Source organism: Polypterus senegalus, chromosome 17 (genome assembly GCF_016835505.1).
Source record: "Polypterus senegalus isolate Bchr_013 chromosome 17, ASM1683550v1, whole genome shotgun sequence".
NCBI classification, from domain to species: domain Eukaryota; kingdom Metazoa; phylum Chordata; class Cladistia; order Polypteriformes; family Polypteridae; genus Polypterus; species Polypterus senegalus.
In genome coordinates this window covers 26,555,211-26,577,892 of record NC_053170.1, presented here as the reverse complement: position 1 = coordinate 26,577,892, position 22,682 = coordinate 26,555,211, and the positions used below count along the sequence as shown (strand labels likewise).

General features: G+C 43.1%; 1 long non-coding RNA gene across 1 annotated transcript in view; it reads left to right on the top strand.

The window, feature by feature from the left end:
• The window catches only part of LOC120517755, a 60,981-nt gene that overhangs the window by 965 nt on the left and 37,334 nt on the right, over positions 1-22,682 (top strand). The window contains exon 2 of the long non-coding RNA XR_005631098.1: positions 12,777-12,887. This is a non-coding gene — a long non-coding RNA (uncharacterized LOC120517755). The remainder of the gene's footprint in view (positions 1-12,776; positions 12,888-22,682) is intronic.

Here is a 22,682-nt window from a genome sequence, read left to right as displayed (position 1 = left end):
ACTTTACGTACATCTGGAAGAATCCACCAGGTGGCAGTGCGAGATGTCATCACGGTGAGAGCAGGTTCGGCTTCGCTGTGTTGTGAATTGCCTGAAACCCCCGTTAAATTCCGAGGACACCTTGCCGCGATATCTCTGAAAAGGATGTTTAATGATTACATCCATCAATCCAGGGATGTGCCCATTCCAGCTAGAATTGGGCACGAGACAGAAACAATCCCTGGACGGGTCATCATCTCATCGCAAGGTGCACTCACACACACACTGGCGTCATTTTAGTGTCACCAAATCTGCACATCATTGGAAGGAAACCAAAGCACACGGTGGAAACCCACCAGGTAAGCAGGCAGGGAACAGAACGGACGTGACCCCCTGCGAGGCCGACCGTGCGGCTACAACATGTGTAATTATTATCGGTATTCATTATGTAAATGACTGCGGCGGACAGGCGCCCTGCCCGGGGTTTGTTTCCTGCCTTGCGCCCTGTGTTGGCTGGGATTGGCTCCAGCAGACCCCCGTGACCCTGTAGTTAGTGGGTTGGATAATGGATGGATGGACGGATGGATTATTTAAATGAAGTTAATGATTTATCTGTAAAATGTAACATTCACACTTTGAAACTGATATCAAGTATAAATCTAAGGATCCTAAATGTGCAGGAGTTAGAATATCATACGTTTACTGTGTTCTGTGTGGTGGTCTATTGCTGCTGTCAGGTCAGGAGGAAGCCCCAGAGGCTCGTAGCGATTAACACCTGGGTCGGCTTTAAGATGAGCTTTAGGACGGTCTGCTTTAATAACAAAGTAAATTATGAGGTTAAAGTGGACATTTCGAGAGTGAAGCCGAAATTTCCACTTTAATCACAAAACAGACCTTTTCGCCATGTCCTTATTTTTTTTCTCTGTGGCTCAAATACTCTGCCATACATACTGATACTTATGTGAAGGTGCAAAACAAAAAAAGACGACACAGAAGATGGTATGTGAGACCTTTCAAATGTATTGTTACTTCTCCCAACCATCCAAGAACAGTTTGGTGACCAACAGTGCCTTTTCCAGCTTGATGGAGCACCGGCCATAAGGCAAAAGTGAGAACTAAGTGGCTCAGGGAACAAAACATCACAAGTCTAGGAAACTCCTCAAATGTTAATCTAATTAAAAACTTTTGGTCAATCCTCAAGAGGCGGTGGACAAACAAAAACCCACCAATTATACAAGAATGGGCTGCCATCATTTAGGATTTGGCCTAGAAGTTGATTGACACCATGCCAGGGAGAATTGCAGAAGTCTTGAAAATGAATGAAGGGCCAACTCTGCAGATATTGACTCTTTGTATAAACTTCATGTAATTGGCAATAAAAGCCTTTGAAACTTATGAAATGCTTGTAATTTATAGTTCAGTATACAGTGGAACCTCAGTTCACGACCATAATTCGGTCCAAAACTCTGGTCATAACCCGATTTGGTCGTGAACTGAAGTAGTTCCCCTCATAGGATTGTATATAAATACAATTAATCCGTTCCAGACCGTACGAACTGTGTGTAAATATATATTTTTTAAAGATTTTTAAGCACAAATATAGTTAATTATACCATAGAATGCACAGCGTAATAGTAAACTAAATTTAAAAACATTAAATAACACTGAGAAAACCTGGAACAACAGAGAAAACTAACACTGCAAGAGTTTGCGCTATAGTGATCCATCGCTATATCACGCTTCGACTTTCACAGCTTCACACTAAATGTAAGCATATCTAAATATATATCACGGATTTTTTGCTGGTTCGTGGATTTCTGCGGACAATGGGTCTTTTAATTTATGCTACACGCTTCCTCAGTTTGTTTGCCCAGTTGATTTCATACAAGGGATGCTATTGGCGGATGGCTGAGAAGCTACCCAATCAGAGCACGTATTACGTATTAACTAAAACTCCTCAATGATATAAGATATGCTTCCCGTGCGGTGCTTGATTGTTTGTTTGTCTCTGTCTCTCTCACTCTCTCTGCCTGACGGAAGGGGTGTGAGCAGAGGGGCTGTTTGCACATAAGATACGGACACTCCTCTAAAAAATGCTGAAAGACTACCTTCACATTGCTCCCTTCTTTGCGGCTGCTTTATCGCGGTGCTTCGGCATACTGAAAAGCACGTATTGATTTTTGATTGTTTGCTTTTCTCTCTCTCTCTCTCTCTGACATTCTCTGCTCCTGACGGCGCTCCTTTGAAGAGAAGATATGTTTGCATTCTTTTAATTGTGAGAAAGAACTGTCATCTCTGTCTTGTCATGGAGCACAGTTTAAACTTTTGACTAAAAGGTGTTATTTCATGTCTAGAGGGCTCTAATAATGTTAACAGTGTGGGAGAGTTTATAAGGGCTTAAAATATATAAAAATAACCATACAAACATATGGTTCCTACTTCGCGGATTTTCATCTATAGCAGGGAGTTCTGGAACGCAACCCCCACGATCGAGGAGGGATTACTGTATAGCGCTACAAACCGCTTGCTAAAAACACTTTTTTTATGAGTTTTAAGCACAGGACAAAAAAATGAACATTTGAAAAATCCGTAATTTAATAAACCACCAAGAAAAGTAACATTGCAACAATACACGCTACGAAGCGATCGCTGTAAACAGAAGTGAAAACCAAATCAAGCCCAGTGCATTCTTTAACTTCCTTCCTACCTTATGCGTCCGGCTCTCGCTCTCTCTCTCTCTCGCGCTGCTTGTGTGTGTGTGTGTGTGTCGCGCTCTCACGCCTGTGTGTGTTTCTCTTTCTCTCATGTGTGTCGCGCTCTCTCGCTCTCTCTCACGCCTGTGTGTGTGTCTCTCTCGAGTGTGTGTGTGTCTCTCTCTCACGCCTGTGTGTGTTTCTCTTTCTCTCATGTGTGTCGCGCTCTCTCTCATGCCTGTGTGTGTGTGTCTCTCTCTCACGCCTGTGTGTGTTTCTCTTTCTCTCGTGTGTGTCGCTCTCTCTCACGCCTGTGTGTGTCTCTCTCTCGTGTGTGTCGCGCTCTCTCATTCTCTCTCTCTTGCTCGCTACACAGGAAATGCACAGGGAGAGACTGAACACGTACAAACTGAAAGGGAAACTGACTTCTTCGTATACCGAGTGTGTGGTCCTGAACCGAGGCAAAAGATTGTTGAACTTTTTGCCCGTAAACCGAATTGTACGTGTACCGAGACGTTCATGAACCGAGGTACCACTGTACCATCAAAACATCTAACAAAAAGATCTAAAAACACTGAAGCAGCAAACTTTGTGAAAACCAATACTTGTGTCATTCTCAAACTTTTTGGCCGCCACTGTATCTATCACAGATGGCTGGATATTAGTTTGCAGCGCTGCGTTATAAATCGACTGATTTGTGGTCCCAGCAGTCCGACATTAAACCTTAATCATGTACAGTGGGACTGATATAAAGTGGACCGATGCCACCTCGGATAGCTGAAAACATGGATAAAACGGATGGCCACTCCAATGCTGAGAAAGCTGGGTGCTGATGTTACCAGAGAGAGTGCGTGGCTCGCAGCGAGACAGAGATGGGCTCTACGCGGCTAAGGGATGAAGGTCTCCATTTAACTGACCCCACACGGCACATGCCTTTGAGCTGCGGACAGCGGGTTCACAGCTCAGCGCCGGCAGTTCACTAAAGCACAAACCCTGGTGGTGTGAGTCCGCAGCAATCCAGTTGGTGTTAAGGGTGGGCTCTGCACTCTCGATGGGTGACGTAGTGATGATGCGGCACAGAGAAGGTAAAGGCCGACAGACAGAGAGAGAGAGATCAGCTGACGACACCAGGGAAGTGCATCGCTCACATTGTGTGGCCTCTCGATTTAGCAGATGCCACAGAGCGCTCACCTCTGAGCCAGAGAACACGGGTACTCAGTTCCCACCAGCAGTTCACCACGTCGCTCTGAGATGTACAAACACAGAAACTGTAAGCGAACAGAACAGTAGAGGATATGTACACAGTTGATGCTGGTGACACGCTGACAATAGCCGACTCCGAGGGGTGAGACACAACCACATTTGTACAGTCGCCAGTTCCTCTGCTGCTTGCTTAGTGCAGTTGAGGGTACAAGTAAAGCATTTACCTGCTTGGTTCAGCATCCACGGTAAAGCTTTTACATTTTATAAGAAAAGCAGTTTATAACACTTACTGTACAGGTTCACCTCGGTAAGTCGGGGCACAGATAATCAGGGATGTTCTGTACCTTCTGTGGGTTTCTTTTTCTTTGAACCCTTGCGGGGGGCACGCTCCTGCCACGCAGTTAGGAGACCCTGGGTTCGCTTCCTGGGTCCTCCCTGCGTGGAGTCTGCATGTTCTCCTGGTGTCTGCGCGGGTTTCCTTTCACAGTCCAAAGACATGCAGGTTAGGTGCATTGGCAATCCTAAACTGTCCCTAGTGTGTGCTTGGTGTGGGTGTGTGTGTGCCCTGCGGTGGGCTGGCGCCCTACCTGGGGTTTGTTTCCTGCCTTGCGCCCTGTGTTGGCTGGGATTGGCTCCAGCAGACCCTCGTGACCCTGTAGTTAGGATAATGGATGCATGGATGAACCCTTGTGCAGCAGCAATCTTGCCATCGCAAGGCCCCACGAGAGATAGTGAGACAGAAGCAGGCAAAGGAGGAAGGAGAATCCGTGTGCTTTCTCTCATCCGTCAAACCAACGCTGTTAAATAAGCCTACAATGAAATGAATCCTAAAGCCGACCACCACCGCTCCCGAGTGGTTCATTACAAGGCTATTCAGTGGTCTTGCCAGCTCATACAATGCTCTGTTTCTTTGGAAGTACAAAGTGAAGGGCTTGATAGAGCAGCATCTGCTGGCCAGAAGTGGAAGTGCAGTGGGGCTTTAAGAAAGTAAAACTGGAAATTTAAACCCCATAGAATGATTGGTTGTGTGATACACTAATATACATGCTTTGGGTGATGGACCCCACTACTCTCAATTGTCTGCATTTTAAGACAGCAGAAGCAAATAAGATCAGTGAAAAATACAAAAGAAATATAAAATCTTCTAGAACTTTCAGTCAAATTCATTCATAATTTAAACGGGTTTTGGAAATTTCTCACGTTTGGTACACCATGAAGTTAGAGTTAAAAAGTGACTTGAGCAGCGGCAGCCACTTGAACTCCGAGCAAGAAATGAGCTCCTCTTCAGATCCTTCAGCTGCGGTTCAATGTCTGTGTTTTCAGAGAGTCGCAAATGACAGGATGTGGACTTCTTATTCAAATGGGAGCTGCCTGGCAGGTACAACAAAACTTAGAAATCGATGGCAATAAATTGCTCCGGCCAGGATTGTGAATAAGTTTCGGAGGTTGAGAGGTCAACGCTGGAGCTAATGGGGTCTCTAAGTGTCTATTACACCTGTGCGGATGGGCAGCTCCGCCAGAGCACCATCAGGTTGTTGTGATCAGACGGGACTGGGCTGCTGACTACTTTTCATTTCAAGTAATTTATTTGAGAGGTCACCTTCTCCTCCTGATGTGATTTCTTTCATAAATCAATTTGGAACAATCTGAAATAAATGGCTCATGGACATATTGTAGCTCTGCCCTGTCCAAAGAAAATCCCCGAGGACACGAGGAGTCCTGTGACGGAGGACAGACTGTCAATTATATCCGTCCATTCCTTTTCATGTCACTTCTCATAGTAATGGACTCATTTGGGGTTTCTGTTATATGTAAATCAGGTCGACTCTGGTCCCCCATGAGTCTGAGTGGAAGAATGTTGTGCTATTATTAAAATGTAATTATCATTAATGACTATTATCATATATGCACTTCACGTGATTCATGTCTCTCAATGTGTTTGGCCGCTATGCTTCACTGTGGGAGTTGTATCGTGTAGGTGATGAGTCGGGCCTGCTTTCGTCCAGACGTGAGGCTGATCTTTGTTTCATGAATGAATTGCAACATTTTAGACCTCCCTGACTTTTTCTCATACGAAGTATAGAAAAAGTATTGGAATCCCAAAAATTCCATTTCAAGATTTTGATGAATCTCGATGTTTTAGACCTCTCTGACTTTCTCGCTTACAAAGTATAAGGAAAGTAGTGGAATCCTCCAAAAACCTCCCTGAGTCCTAAAATACAATTTCTGGAATTATGTCTGAGTGTCCATCTGTGTCTGCGTATGTAAACACGATAACTTGAGTACACTTTCACTTCGGTCAACCACATTTTGCATACAAGTATTAGGTACAAAACGTAGCTTTCTATCAACTTTTGGGCTTTTTCCGCTAACTGAAAGTGATACTTTACCTTTTATTCATGCAGCTGCAGAGTCTGATTTATTCAACTTTACTTTTATAATAATTGTTCAATATTTTATTGATTTGATTTGTTGTTGATGGTTCTTTAATGTACGTAATATAAAAATATAATCATTGCCTTGTAGTTTACTCCTCAAATATCCATCCGCATATCTAAGTATACGAGAAAGTCTCGGGGAGAGCACTCCCGATTTTTTTCTATGTATACGAGCGGCCTGTTTTATGCTCTCATGTAGTTTGTAGATGGTCCCCCAAGAGGCGGGACCACCTGTCAATCACTGCCAGTAACCGCCTTATAAATGTGAGGATTCGTAGAAGTTTCGAGTGCTCCCAGACAAAGACGTTTTCCAATGCAGACGAAATCACGTGAACAAGTGTGCACAGGACAGGAACATAAATCGAGAGAAACTGTAATCTGATGGGTGTAATTGTAATCCAGTTGTGCATTGAAACAATGAAACAAAGAAACACAAGACACAACCAATTGCTATTCCGCCAGCTTCTTATTGCCTGCTTTTAAAACTTGCTCCCTCAGTCCGTGTTTTAAACTAGCAGAGGTGCCCAGCGTTGACTTTTAAAACTAGCGCCCTCATCTTTCTGGCAGCGGCATTTGCAGCAACTACCATAGCTTCCCAATGATGCAGTACTCCCAGGGTTGCTGGGATTTGCAGTCCATTTAAGTAGCACTGCTACAGCGTCATCTGCAGTTTTCTGCAATACTCACAAAATAAGTTCCTTATGATTATTAATTACAAACCCACAAATAGCGCCAACCTGTATACACTTAACTATATAACATTAAGTTTGGCCAAACCTGGACAGTGTGCCAAGTTCATTACCTTCGGCTGAACCACTTTGACGTAATCTATCTATCTATCTATTATATAGTGCCTTTCACATCTATCTATCTATCTATTATATAGTGCCTTTCACATCTATCTATCTATCTATTATATAGTGCCTTTCACATCTATCTATCTATCTATCTATCTATTATATAGTGCCTTTCATATCTATCTATCTATCTATCTATCTATCTATCTATTATATAGTGCCTGCCTATCTATCTATCTATCTATCTATTATATAGTGCCTTTCATATCTATCTATCTATCTATCTATCTATCTATCCTTTCACATCTATCTATCTATCTATTATATAGTGCCTTTCACATCTATCTATCTATCTATCTATCTATTATATAGTGCCTTTCATCTATCTATCTATTATATAGTGCCTTTCATCTATCTATCTATCTATCTATCTATCTATCTATCTATCTATCTATCTATTATATAGTGCCTTTCACATCTATCTATCTATCTATCTATCTATCTATCTATCTATCTATCTATCTATCTATCTATCTATCTATCTATTATATAGTGCCTTTCTCTATCTATCTATCTATCTATCTATCTATCTATCTATCTATTATATAGTGCCTTTCACATCTATCTATCTATCTAATAACACAGTTCGGATTTTGCACATCACCTTCCGCCATTTTAACCCTGTTTCTTGAGTGAGCTTTTGATAGGCTTTTGATAAAATCTAGATTTGAAGTTGTATCAACAGTAAAAGGCGTTCTGTATTTCATGAACTTTGCATCAGAGTGATGCATTTTTTTGTCTAATTTCCATCCCCATGACAGAAGGAGTCACATCTTGCAGTCTTGCTGCAGGTAAGAAAACTTAAAAGATAGAAAAGGAAGCTTCACTTTTTAGAAAGTATAAACCCAAAGGAGGTAAACCCTCCATCACAGTAAGGAACACAACAAAAAAATGCAGAATTTATAACAAATGACAGACTTTGTTTCAAGGCTTTAAACCAGAAGCCAATAAATGTGGCATACAGCCACAGCGTTCTTTTTTATTTTTATTTTTCACAGTGATTAAATGGAGTTAGGTTACATTTGTCATTTTAGTAGTTGTGTGCACAAAAAGAAAGAAAAAAGTCATAAATACCAGCACTGTTGTCGTCGAAGGCCTGGGTGTGATGGCGCATCACTTAGGTTGGTGCTGGCAGTGCCAGTTTGCTTATTTCTTTGCTCTGCCATTGACTTCAATCAAGAAGAACTCTCCTTTGTACTTAATGGATGTTGGACTCGGACTGCAATGTGCAATAACAAGCAGCTCTAGTTTGTTTGCTTCTGCCTTCACAGCTTACACCAGTGTGAACATACATTGAGATGAATGAAGAAGAGACGATCAGGCCTGAGCTTTTTCAGATGGACAGGCCGTGCCTTCCTTGGAAAACAAACAGATTTTTACCTCCAGTGGACATGGTGCTTGTACTCCACTAACCCGACAACCCGCAGGATGGCCGTTCCAGCCGGGGTGTAAACATGGCAAGACGCCACACTGACGGATCTCTTTCAGTATAATAAGAACATAAGAAATTTGACAAATGAGAGGAAACCGTTCAGTCCATCAAACTCAGTTGTTTAGCTGATAGCTGACCTGCCCCAATATCTCATCCAGGTTCTTTTGAAAAGTTCTCAAAGCTTCTGCTGCAACTCCATGATTCAATAGTTTGTTCCAGAGTCCCACAACTCTTTGTATAAAGAAGTGCTTCCTGGCTTCAGTCTTATATGCACTTCCACTTAATTTACCCTGATGCCCTCGAGTACATGATTCACTCTTAAGACGAAGGAATGTTGCTGGATCTACTTTATCAGTGATGTTGAATCACAGACCACCTTAATGTGACATAAACTGCTCAAAAAATTTAAGGAACTCTTTGAAAACACATCAGAACTCAATAGGAAAGAAATCCTGCTGGCTGTCTCTACTCATATGGACGGTGTAATGTGTTAAAAACGACAGGATGCCACATCGTTTGATGGAAATGAAAATCCTCAACCTACAGAGTGTAGACTTCAAAGACACCCTGAAAATCAAAGTGAAAATATGATGCGGCAGGCTAGTGCATTTCACCGAAATTGCATTGCAGCAACTCAAAATCGTACTCAGTAGTATGTATGGCATCCACGTGCTTGTATGCATACCTGACAACATCCTAATGAGACGACGGATGGTGTCCTGGCGGATCTTCTCCCAGATCTGGACCAGGGCATCACGGAGCTCCTGGACGTCGGAGGTGTTGTATTGAATTAGGTCAGGTGACTAAGTGTGGGCACCAGTCAATGGTATCAGTTCCTGCATACTCTCGCCACATGGGGCCGGGCATTGTTGTGCACCATCAGGAACCCAGGACCCACTGCACCAGCATAGGGTCTAACAATAGGTCCAAGCATCCTGATACCTAATGGCAGTCAAGGTGCCATTGTCTAGCTTGTAGAGGTATGTGAGTCCCTCCATGAATATGCCTCCCCAGACCATCACTGACCCACTGCCAAACCGGTCGTGCTGAACGATGTTACAGACAGCATAATGTTCTCCACGGCTTCTCCAGACCCTTTCACGTCTGTCACATGTGCTCAGGGTGAACCTGCTTTCATCTGTGAAAAGTACACGGAGCTAGTAGTGGACCTGCCAATTCTAGTATTCTATGGCACATGCCAATTGAGCTCCATGGTGCTGGGCAGTGAGCACAGGGCCCACTAGAGGACGTTGGGCCATCAGGCCACCCTCAAGAAGTCTGTTTCTGATTGTTTGGTCTGAGACATTCACACCAGTGGCCTGCTGGAGGTCATTTTGTAGGACTCTGGCAATGCTCATCGTGTTCCTCTTTGCCCAAAGGAGCAGATACCAGTCCTGCTGATGGGTTAAGGACCTTCTACAGTCCTGTCCAGCTGTCCTAGAGTAACTGCCTGCCTCCTGGAATCTCCTCCATGCCTTTGAGACTGTGCTGGGAGACACAGCAAACCTTCTGGCAATGACATGTAGTAATGTGCCATCCTGGAGAAGTTGGACTGTCTGTGCCACCTCTGTAGGGTCCAGGTATCGCCTCATGACATCAGTAGTGACACTGACCGTAGCCAAATGAAAATCTAGTGAAAAAACAGATGAGGAGGGAAAAATGTCAGAGGCCTCCACCTTTTAAACCATTCATTCCTGTTTTGGGGGTCGTCTTGTTATTGGCCCTCTTGTGCACCAAAGCAGCTGAAACTGATTAACAGCCCCTCTTCTACTTAACTGACCAGATCAATAGCCCACAAGTCTCATTGACTTGATGCTGTACTCTGATTAAAAACTGTTCGTAGAATTTTTTTGAGCAGTTTATATTTTAATGGCCTGGTGTCCTGTGTTGTGCTCATCGTTGCCTTGATAGCCTTACGGATTCCATAACCTTGAGTGGAAAATTTCATCCACCCATTATCAAACTCACTTCACTCAATTCAGGGTTGTGATGCCTTTGTCGGCAGCTTTGCAGCTGAGGCAGGAACCAACCCTGGACAGAGGGCACCATTTCATTACGGGGCAGACCCAGACTGGGCCTTTTTAGACTAATATGTATGCCTTTGGGATGTGCGAGGAGAAACCAGAACACTCCGAGGTAAGTCCACGTCAACAAGTGAAGAACATGCAAAATCCAACACAGGCAAGGACCAAGTCCAAAGGTTTGAAGCTGCCAGGTAGTAGCGCCACCCACTATTTAAAGATTGGAAATAAATTGGCACTAATTTAGCTAATAGGGGTCGGAATACCAGAGATAGAAAGAAGACTAATAAAGGCCAGCCCTGACACAGACAGACGTAGGACACGGTTCAAAGCGCACAAGCGGTTTTTATGTTCTTTATCCCTTGTGGGAAACACCTTCCCCATTCCGCACAAGTATAACACACAGTTCCCAGCACAACACAATACTTTTCCTTCTCTTTTCTCTTTCTTTCTCCTCCACTCTCCCTCCAGCAGTCGTCCTAGTCGTCGTTGTCCTCGTCGTCGTCCTCCTCCTGACTCTGGCTCTCTGAGTAGTGGCTGCTGGCTCCTTTTATAACGCCCCCAGAAGTGCTCCAGGTGCTCATTGACCTACTCCTGGCAGCTGTTGCAGCACCCCCTGACCACACCCCTGACCACACCCCCTGACCGCACCCCTTGGTTCCAACAGGGCTCTAGATGACTCCAACTCCCATGAAGCCCTTTGGGAATCTGAGGCACCACTGCAACCCATGGGTGCTGCCATCTAACGTCCCGGGGGAGGTACTGTTCTGCCCACGCTTGCTCCTCTGGTCCTCTCCGTGAAGAGGCGTCCTGGCCAGATAAGGACCCTGGCCGTCTGTGACATCTATTATATCACAAAGTTTGTTATCTCTGTTTTGCATGAAAACATGAGATTAATTTTCTTCCATATGAAAAATAACATTTTAGGTGGAATGTTCCCTTAAAGAATATAAATTATTTTAATTTTTAACAGACTTTTTCCACATACAGTAGTTCCCTTTTGACGTAAATATTAATCAGCATATTTTATACATAAAAAAATTAAATTAAAAATTAAATTAAATGTGTGCCTAGCAACTGGGCAGATAGACATTTCCAAAAGGATTAAAATTAATAAGTAACAAATGAGTTCAAACTTTTATGTCAGTCTGGGCAGGAGTGTCCCAGCTGTCATCGACTCTTGAGGCTTCCTTCAGGACTGCACTGCCTGCCACCTTGTCAGACTCTCCGCTACAAGGATTGTGTGGTGCCAGGAGGTGCCCTGACCTGCCAGTCATTCACATAATCTTGTTTAAAGGCAAATCTGCAGCTGTGAAGTTAAAGGAGGAAAGACTGGGAAAAGTAAAGTCAAAAAAAGAAAAATGGGGTGCAGAACTGATGATTTGTTTGGTCATTGGATAGACTGATCAGGTTGCTTTTTTAAACAACATGTACTTCGATAGAACATTTTTAAGGCAGTGTTGTGTAGTGTTTAAGGCTTTGGACTTCAGCTCTTGATGACGTGGGTCCAAAACCTGCTACTAACACTAGGCGACTGTGAGCAACTCACTTAACCTGCCTGTTTTTCCAATTTTGTACCGTTTCAACGATGCTTTTTATGAATTCCATACCAAATGGCATATAACAGAGACCTATGGATTGCATTTGTCATTCCAACTGATGGTGCATCACAAACATTAACACTGCTTTTATGAATCCCATACCAAATGGTAAATAACAGAAATGTATGCATTGCATTTGTCATTGTAACAGATGGTGTAACACAAACATTTGTACTAATGCATTTTATTACTACAAATGTGATGCATGCCCTGTTGGAATGGCAAATACAATGCAGTTACTGTGTTTACTACCCACATTACAAGTACATTGCAATAGATGGTTCACCACAAATGTTAATGCTAAAGTCCACGTTGATTATTTAGCTATCAGCCCATCTTAGAAGGGTATCACAGCTAGTTAAGTAATAATAATTCAAAACATGTAGCTCAAAGTACTTTACAAGAATTTAAAAATGTATAAAGAAATACAAAAATAATAAAAATAAATACATGAAATCAGTTTGGTATGTTATGTTAATGATAAAGAACTTGGTAGAATGACAACGAAGGTAACTGCTAACAAACTCTGCTGTGTGCTTTTATTCCTTTTAGCAGCCTGAGGCCTGGAACTACAAATCACAGCGATGCCAATCATCTCTGCCACTGCCTCCCTGAATGAGCCACTGAAGCTGGCAGCTCACACTGCAGTGACATAGAGACACGGTAAGTCTACTGGACCCGGTGGTCTCAGGATTGAATGCTAAGTCCAAAGGTAATTCACTCCGATAGCCGTTACTTTTAAGGACAGTCAGAAGTATTACTATCTTCTACTAAATTTGTAGAAGTGGTCCCCTGAAAAGGAAATTTAAGAATGAAGTGTTATTAATCACCGAGTTTGTAAGAAAGTGTTGTAGCTCAGAAAACTCTTCACATGGAAGGCAGTGGTCTTTGAGTGCGGCACATACTGGATGGGGTTAAACGCTTGAGCAGTAGAAGCCCCTCAAGTATGGGAGGGGAGCGCATCCTCTAAATCCAAGAAAAAGATGGTGGAGACTTCCGTAGGAAATGTGATGATAAAGAGTGATGATGGTGATTGCTCATCTCGTGATTCTGACAGTATTCAGGATGGCTGGCCATGTCTTCTTCCCAGTTTGTATTTGTTGTTTTATTCTTTTCCATGAGGAAACAGGAAAGTGAAGTCCTCAGTCTCGCTGGGCTCTTCGGATGTGCTGTCACTCTTTGTTTTTGTAGTGGTGGCCACATACATCAGTGTTGTCATCTTTCCCAGTTGTTTGACTCCCCATTTGACTGTGTTTACTCACCCAAAGTGGAGGTTAAAATCCTGCTCCATTAATGGAGGACATGTGCTGAGGACTTTCAATTCAGAAGCTCGATCGTGACACCCGCTTCGATTCTCCCGATGGCTGTGTCTCTCTGTAGTTTGCATGTTCACCAAGCGTCTTCAGGAGTTTTCTCCAGGAATTTCAGTCCCCGTCATATCGTAATGATTTGCACATTAGTTTAATTGGTCACTCACTCCAAAGTGGTGGGGAAGTAACCCCTGAGGAAGACAGGAATAGTTCAATCAATCAGTCTTTATTCAGTCACAGATGAGAACGTGGATTCATGCTTTGCAAAGCAGAAGAGCCAAGTTTTCCGGTTTCAATTGGCTTTAATATTAATTTTTCTCCTTCCCTTTACTTATGAAACAGTATTTCATCAATTCGGCCAACCGTTTCTTTTTTGCGTTCGTATCAAGAGGGGCCCCAAAGAAGGAAAGGTCACCTTCCCATGTCTAACGGACGCGTTCTTACAGGAAGTTACCCAAATTCAGCTTACGTCACCTTATCTTATGACAGATGCCTGTATGAATAACCTGTCATTGTAATAAAACAGCTTTTAACCCTCAGTAGCTTGCAAGCAGTTACATTTTCTTTCACAGTGGTCCGAGGGGGTCTTGGTGACTATGCCCGGCAATGCCAGACCCCATCATTTGGGTCTGCTTATGTATGTGTGAATGTACTCTGCACTGTCACATCATGTGAAAATAAGCTGCTTTGATAAAATGGATGGATGAATCTATAGATGGATATGTGATTGAAATGATTTATTAGGCTTAGCCAGATGTGCGTTGGAAATAGAAAAGACAGTTCAAGGCGGATCATTTATATGCTGTCTGTCGGTGGTGCTGTTTACCTTGGAAAAGACGGAGAAGCTGCTGGAAGCTGATAAATTACTCAATGCAAAATCTCAACATTTCGTTTTTTTTTTAAGGCGCTCATAACAGCTAGAAAAGACAATCCATCAGTTTCGGGTTCTGGAAGAAAGAAATCAACATTTGTGTTAGTTACACTGCCTGACTGAAAAAACAAATAAGAGCTAAAGTCTGTTTATATGACAAGCAAGCAAAAAAAAGTCAGAAAATAAGACGATTGTGAATGTGTGCCCACTTTGACAAATGACTGCAGAATGTGTGCTGACCACACATAAGGGACAAGTGAAGTGATACATATATATCACTAAAAAATTATATACATATATATCTGTAAAAAATGAACAACTAGAAATGGTCTTCTAAACAGTGCGACAAAATGCGCTTCGCTGTTCATATCTGCCGTTTCTGACAAAGGCACATTATAAATTCTTCCTCTTCCTCTTCTTATTAAAATAGATTGCAAGTTTACAGCTTTGTAATTTTATTCGCACCAATCAAGCGCTCTTCTTCAACACCCTTAGGGTTACGTTTCACACTCATTAAGTTTTAAATTAGGTTTTATACCTGTTACCCTTAGTACATACAGTATGTTAACAGGTAACAGCTCTAAGTTTCTGGTTTTTTTTTGTCATTTATGACTATGAAAGTCCTCTCACTTTTTTCTTGATAGTCGGAAATTATCCAGTCCAATTACAGGTAGTCCCCAGGTTATGGACATCCGACCTACGACTTACGAACGAGGCCGCAGCTGCGACGCATGCGCCTCAGTAACTGCCGCTCCGTCATCTTCGGCCTTGGGACGCTGCAAGCGGTGGCTGGATGGGGGCGATTTCGCTGCTCGCACAGTGTAGTGTCCCTCGGGCGGCTCCTGGCGGCAAGCGGTGACCCGTGGTCCATAGTCACCGGGGCCACAGCTATCGCTCTTGTGCAGGACGCTGGTTCACTGCCCGCCCACTGCGCCAACGCAGCTGCTGCTCCTGACTGGATGCTGTCTGGATGGAGCGGAGGGGGGGTTTCACTGACTGCCCATCACGCACGGCTGGTAATGCTGCAAGCGGTGATCCTGTTGTGGCTGAATGGATGCCATTGAGGGTGAACGGGGCGGCGGGGGTAGCATTGTAGTGTGCCTCGGGTGGCTGTCTGTTGAATTGGGGTTGGGAGATTCACTACCCGCCATTGGCCATGGTGGGCAGACGCTGTAGGCAGCATACTGTAGTGGAGGTGACTGTGTGGTGGGCGAGTGATGAACCCCCCCTTGCCGCCCCCGTTCTATTCTCAATTGCAGGCCTGCTTGTACTGTTACGCACATAGCAGGAAATTCTCTTGTTAGTACATGAGACGTGTGGACGACGGGTGCCTTCCTGCTGTGATAGCGTGTACAGTGCTGTGCAGAAGAGTTTATCTTAACCGTTTGTCTTCACCCTTCAAGAATGTCTCTGAAACACAAATCTGATGCAAGTGCTAGTGATACAGTAAAGATGAGAAAAATCAACACCATTGTAAATAAAGTAGAGAGAGGTCAGAGAGAGGTGAAACTCCATCATTCATTGGCAGAGCACTTGGTTACAGTCGGTCAACAATAGCATTTTTAAAATAATGTACTGTTCTGACTTACATACAAATTCAACTTAAGTACAAACCTACAGTCCCTATCTCGTACGTAACCTGGGGACTGCCTGTATTTCTTTGTATCAGTATACTGCTGCTGGATTATGTGAATTTCCCCTTGGGATTAATAAAGTATCTATCTATCTATCTATCTATCTATCTATCTATCTATCTATCTATCTATCTATCTATCTATCTATCTATCTAATAGTGCTTTTCATATCTATCTATCTATCTATCTATCTATCTATCTATCTATCTATCTATTTAGAAATCCATCCATTCATCCATTATCCAACCCACTATATCCTAACTACAGGGTCACAGGGGTCTGCTGGAGCCAATCCCAGCCAACACAGGGTGCAAGGCAGGACACAAATGGGGTGCCAGCCCACCATTTGACATACACACACACACACACACACACACACACACAAGTACACACTAGGAACAATTTAGGATCGCCAATGCACCTAACCTGCATGTCTTTGGACTGTGGGAGGAAACCCACGCAGACACGCAACATGCAAACTCCACGCGGGGAAGACCCGGGAAGCAAACCCGGGTCTCCTAACTGCGAGGCAGCAGCGCTACCACTGCGCCACCGTGCCGCCAATATTTAAAAATTGTTCTCATTTTCAGGTAAAGAGCTATGAAGAGAGCCACAGAGTCAGCACCCCTGAGGCTAACGCTAGAGAGACTCAGCTCAGAGTGAGACTACAGTCACACTGCTACATTTTTGATCAAAAACGCCACCATTAGTCTCTGTTTTCGCCCTCCGTCCACACTTCTCCTGCATTTTTAACCCCTGAATAATAATGAAAGCGATGCCTTAGCGTCGCAAAGTGGATGTGTGAAAATGAACAGTTTTAAAGACGCAGACTCTAATTGGTTCATGGCCCTTCCCTGATTGGATCCTGCTTATTACAGCTTCTCAGTCCCTGATTGGTCACACTTCACAGAAGAAAGCTGTATTTCAACACAGAGGAGCTGCTTTCCATGGAGTTCGTTGTGTTGCTTATCGCCAGGCGTCTAAATTGTGTTTTGTAGTTTTTAAATGATTCTTATACACACAAAAAGCAAAGAACTTCCAGATTTCCTGCAGCCTTACCATCCCTTCAAGGCGATCACTACCTCTTCATGTTTCTGACAGTTTGCAGATGCCTGTCGTAGGTGAACGGTTATGTCACATGTGTTTTCGGGACTTTTAGTGTGGATGGAGATACTTTCATTAACAACAAGAAAATGCTAGTGAGGACAGAGATCATTTACGTTTAATTTTATTGTTAAATGAAAACATAGTAGTGTAAGTGTAGCTTGAAAGTGTTTACAAGTGAAGCCCCAGTCCTGCTACACTCCCCCCAGGACAAGTTCAAGTCAAGTCAAGTTGGGCATTATACACTGGTACAGCGCACTGCCACACCCACCACACGACAAACAGCTTGGGATCCTGGTTGGCAACCCCCCAGGCAGACACGCGGTTCACTCCCACCCTCCAGAAAAGACCCTCTATCTGCCGCAGCCAGGTGTTACGTGGGCGACCCCTTGGCCTGGTCCAGCCACTCGGGTTCCCAACAATGATCAATGATCACCCTCACATGGCCGTAGTGTCATAGCTGACGCTTCCTCACAATGCAGGTAATGTGCCTCATTAAGGACTCCACAAGAAGTGCTCATCTGACACAAAGTCAAACCAACGGTACCCAAGGATGTTCTGAAGAGACACAGTACTGAAGGAGTCCAGCCTTCGTCTCAGGTCACTGGATAGCGTCTATGTCTCTCAACCATATAACAAGACAGGCACCATCAGGACTCTAAAGACTTGTCCTTTTGCAGAGATAACTGGAGCACCACACACCCCTTCTAACGACCTCATGATCCCCCCAAGCTCTCCCAATCCGTTTACTGACTTCATAGGAAGAGTCACCAGAGACATGAATATCACTGCCCAGGACACTAGCTGTTATTTACTGCCCATCCTTGTTAAGGGTTTTCCTTTTTAAAACTGGGCTATCTTGACTTTGGCACAAATGTAACATGGATATTCATGCAAAACTTCAAAATAACATAACCTTCTCAGCCGTTCTTAGTCCAGTTCAGGGTCATGGTAAGGCAAAGCCTACCAACTGAAAAATATTTCCTTACAATAGACATACTAGACACATAGTCATAAAACTGGTCATGAAAAATAAGCTTAATTATGTTGGATACTGTGATGGCATGGTGCCTATTGACTTGTGGCCAAACCGCTATTAGTGTGGACTCTGCACAAGTGCCCGTGTATCCCTAGAGGTTTATATTTTCCAGTAATGTTGTCGTTAGTTTTGTCCCCTTCTTTTTAATTACCGTATGTACTCACGTATAAGTCTGGACTTAAAACTCGAAACATCGATCATAAAATCAGACCCTGACTTATACATCCGTTTAAAATGCGACACTTCATTTTTTTTTTTTTACATCTTCTTGCCTCCTTCAATCTCGCATCAGTTTCTCAGACACATCTAATTTTGTTGCAGCAGCACAGTTACCAATTTCTTTCACTACTTCAACGACTTTTAATTCGTTTATTAATTAATTTAATTCAGTCTCTTGGTCTGGAATCCCTACAGATTTTATTTTTTTTCTCCAGCCTCTGGAGTTTTTTTTTGTTTTTTTCTGTCCACCCTGGCCATCGGACCTTACTTATTCTATGTTAATTAATGTTGGCTTATTTTTATTTTTTATTGTGTCTTCTAATTTTCTATTCTTCATTTTGTAAAGCACTTTGAGCTACATTTTTTTTGTATGAAAGTGTGGTATATAAATAAATGTTGTTGTTAAAACCAGCGTCTGATTGAGACACATTTCTCTTAATATTACATATTTAGTATAAGACCTGTGAGGCCTGCATATTAACAAGTCATTTCACTATCATGTCAATTGGGGAAATTTGGCTTTGGAGGCTCCGGATTTAATACTTTTTATATTATACCAGTAACGGCGCACTGCATGATGACATGCAGTGAATACACTTCTGATCCCTGCATTTACCCCTCCCACTATGACCAGGACTGTTACCATATGGCCCGAGGAGGCTTCCAGAGAACCGGCTGGGAGGTTTTTGATCACCAAGACTTGGAGAACCACACTACGGCAGTCCTGGATGACATCGGGTTCTGTACGGACAATGTCACCAAGGACAGACGCATAAGGATTTATCCCAACAGGAGGCCCTGGATGACGAGGGAGGTCCAGAGTCTGCTGAAAATCAGGAATACTGCTTTCAGGTCTGGGGATGGGGCTCTTTACAGTGTAGCCAGAGCGAACCTCAAGAAGGGCATCTGAGAGGCCAAGGCAGCATACAGAAGGAGGATAGAGGACCATCTGAGGAGCAACAACACCAGGCAGGTGTGACAGGGTGTCCAGCACATCACCAGCTACAAATCCAGCAACTCCTGGGCGGCTGAGGGAGGCACATCTGTGGCAGAGGAGCTGAACATCTTCTTTGCCCGCTTTGAGGCAACACCAACAGCAGCTCCATCACAGCCGCCTGTTCACAACAGTAATATACTTATGGTGAAAGAGTGTGAGGTGAGGTGGGTGATGAGGAAGGTGAACCCAAGGAAGGCTGCAGGACCCGACAGTGTGGCTGGACGGGTGCTGAAAGACTGTGCGAATCAACTGGCCAGAATCTTCACTAGGATTTTCAACCAGTCCCTGTCCAAGGCCACTGTCCCATCCTGCCTCAAGTCCTCCACCATTGTTCCGCTGCTGAAAAAATCCATCACAAACAGTCTGAATGCTTTCCGCCCAGTGGCACTCACATCCATGAGATGGAGTGGCTGTCAGAGTGATGCAGAGTTAATAACCTGCTCCTCAACACCACAAAAACGAAGGAGCTTGTTATTGACTTTAGAAAAAACAAAACTGACATCCAGCCACTCATCATTGGTTGGGGCCTGTGTGGAGAGGGTCCGGGTGTTCATTGAACTGGAGGATGACCTGACTTGGAGTGCCAACACCAAGGAGGCACAGCAGAGACTGTATTTTCTGAGAATCTTCAGAAAGGACCATCTCCCCAAAAATCTGCTCCTTGCCTTTTATCACTGTTCCATTGAGGGTGTGCTTACGTACGGACTATGTGTGGTATGGTAGCCACACTTCCTCTGTAAGGAAAGCACGCCACAGGGTCATCAGGACAGCGGAGAGAACAATTGGTTGTACCATCCCCACGCTGGAACAAATCTACACCTCCCGATATCATCGCAAAAAAGCAATAGACATTTCACAGGATTCAGCACATCCTGGTCATTGCCTCTTTCAGCTTTTGCCATCGGGCAAGAGACACAGAGCAATGAAAACCAGGACAAACCGCCTTAAAAACAGCTTTTATCCAAAAGCAATCATGGCCATGAACTCAGAATAAAACTCAGCCATATCATTCTCCCAATGTGCAATATAGACCTTAAGTCAACCAGTGCAATTTGTATATTTTGCAAAGTACTTTTATTAGTATTCGGTTTGCTCCTTTGTTAAAGTGACAATGACAATAAAGATCTATCTATCTATCTATCTATCTATCTATCTATCTATCTATCTATCTATCTATCTATCTATCTATCTATCTATCTATCTATCTATCTATCTATCTATCTATCTAAGTGGTGAACATAGAGGATTTTGCAGTAAGTAAAAAACCTTCTGGGTTAAAATGGCACTGCTAGGTGTTACTGGGCATAGGAATTGAAAATGCCAAGGGCTCCGTGGGTGTAGAAACACCGAAAGTACAGGCTCTGTCACTTCAGCCCTTGTAAAAAGAACCAATATGGTGCTCCGCTGGATGATGACCCATGCCAAGTAACAACAGCGTTTCAGAGTTCTGTGCTCCTTCAAGTAATGAGTCGGTAGTGCAGTGCACTCAGGTACCACTAGTAGGCAGTGCAGTATATTAGCCTAGAGGAAACAGACCATTGCCTTTACATATAAATGGCCACCAAATCAGGAACTAAGTGTAATTACTTTGGGGAAAAGATCAATAATGGGGGCTGAAGAAGACCTGGCAGTGTATTGAACTGAGAGGGAGTTTTAAGATTTTTTTTGTATGTCTGGATGCAGTAATTGAGCAGATCAGGTGTAACAAGTAATTGTCATAAGAAATTTAAAACAACCTTAAAATGTACTTTTCTCTTTGTTAATCTCCTGTGGATGAGACTTGAGGTCATTGGCAGCTGCAGTACAAATGCAACAGTAAAACGTATGTTGCTGATGGCCGTTTGTCACCCATGGTTCATTTGTTTTTTATGTATCTAATGGATTAGCTGAAAGCTGTCAATGGTAGTTATCATGTCATTAGAAAGCCTGTTGGTTGCTTTGATTGATTAGGAATACAGGATACTTCTGAGATTCAACAGACTAATTGGAGGTAGTGGATGTCCGATATTATAGAATATCCTTTAAATCCCTTCAAGTGTCAGTGAAGTAGCATCCATATCAGGCCTCTTAAACAACAAATTAAATATTCTGAAGCACAATAGTAGAAAATGACCATTTTAACTATGTATGTGACATATGCTTTTGAAAACAATATGAAAATAAATAAATAATAATAACTTTCCCACCCTCTTTTTAAACATAGAAAACAAGCTGAACATCGGGTAGTCTGCTCAGTAGAGTAATCAGCCACTGTGCTGCTCTTTTACGTTTATTGCCAGTCAACTGTCATGTGGCTAGCGTGTTTGCCACAGATTTTAATTCTATGTCACGTACAATATCACTTCATTAAACATGTCATTTCAACATAGCGTCTACCAATGAGCACTTGGGTTCCATTTTCATGTTTTCTTTGGATTATCAAATCACTCATTAAAATAATCTCTTATTCTGCATTCAGGCCCTAAAGGTTTTGAACCTTATAAAAGCAATACCCCAGCCTCCAACTGAACTGCATTTAGACCTTGATACTGTATCTGATCAATAATCATGACCACCTGAAGGCAAGTTTCAAACTTGTGAGAAGAACTTAGCCAATCAATAACTAGAATCTATATACAGTACACCCCCAAAATTCATGGAGGTTACATTCCTAGAGCACCCGCAAATTGTGAAAAACAGCGAATTTTGGATGTGTTTAAAAAAATGCCTATTTTCATAGTTTAAACCCTAAATATGCCCCCAAAACACTTTAATTTAATTTCAAACTCGTCCTTTGACCAGCACCCTCAGGAGAAGACCAATAAGAGCCACTGCAGGGACTGCTGGGAGTTGCAGTTACAAATTCTATTGGCTACTTTCACCATCCCAAGTTGCGGTTTTCTCTACAGCTGCTTCCTGTTCTCTCTACAGTACAGTATTGCCACAAAAAAGCCGTAAAAATTGCGGAGGATATTTGCAGTTTCCGTTAACAATTATTAGTTAGGTTCTAAGAAAAAATACGCAAATGACTGAGGCCACAAACTCTGAACTGCGACTTCGCGGGGGTCTACTGTATCTCTCTATTATATAAAAAAAATCCTGGGACGAGACGAGACTTTTTAGTGACTTTTTCAGAGGGACACTTTCAAGTCCTGCGAAACTTTGTGCCAAGAGATTTAACCACACCTGGGGCCGGAAATAAAAGACAAAGAGTAGATGACAAAGTAGAATGTCGTAAAGAATTCAAAAACGTTGGCGTGATACACATGCAGAGCAGGTTAGAGATAATGAAAGTAATAAACTTC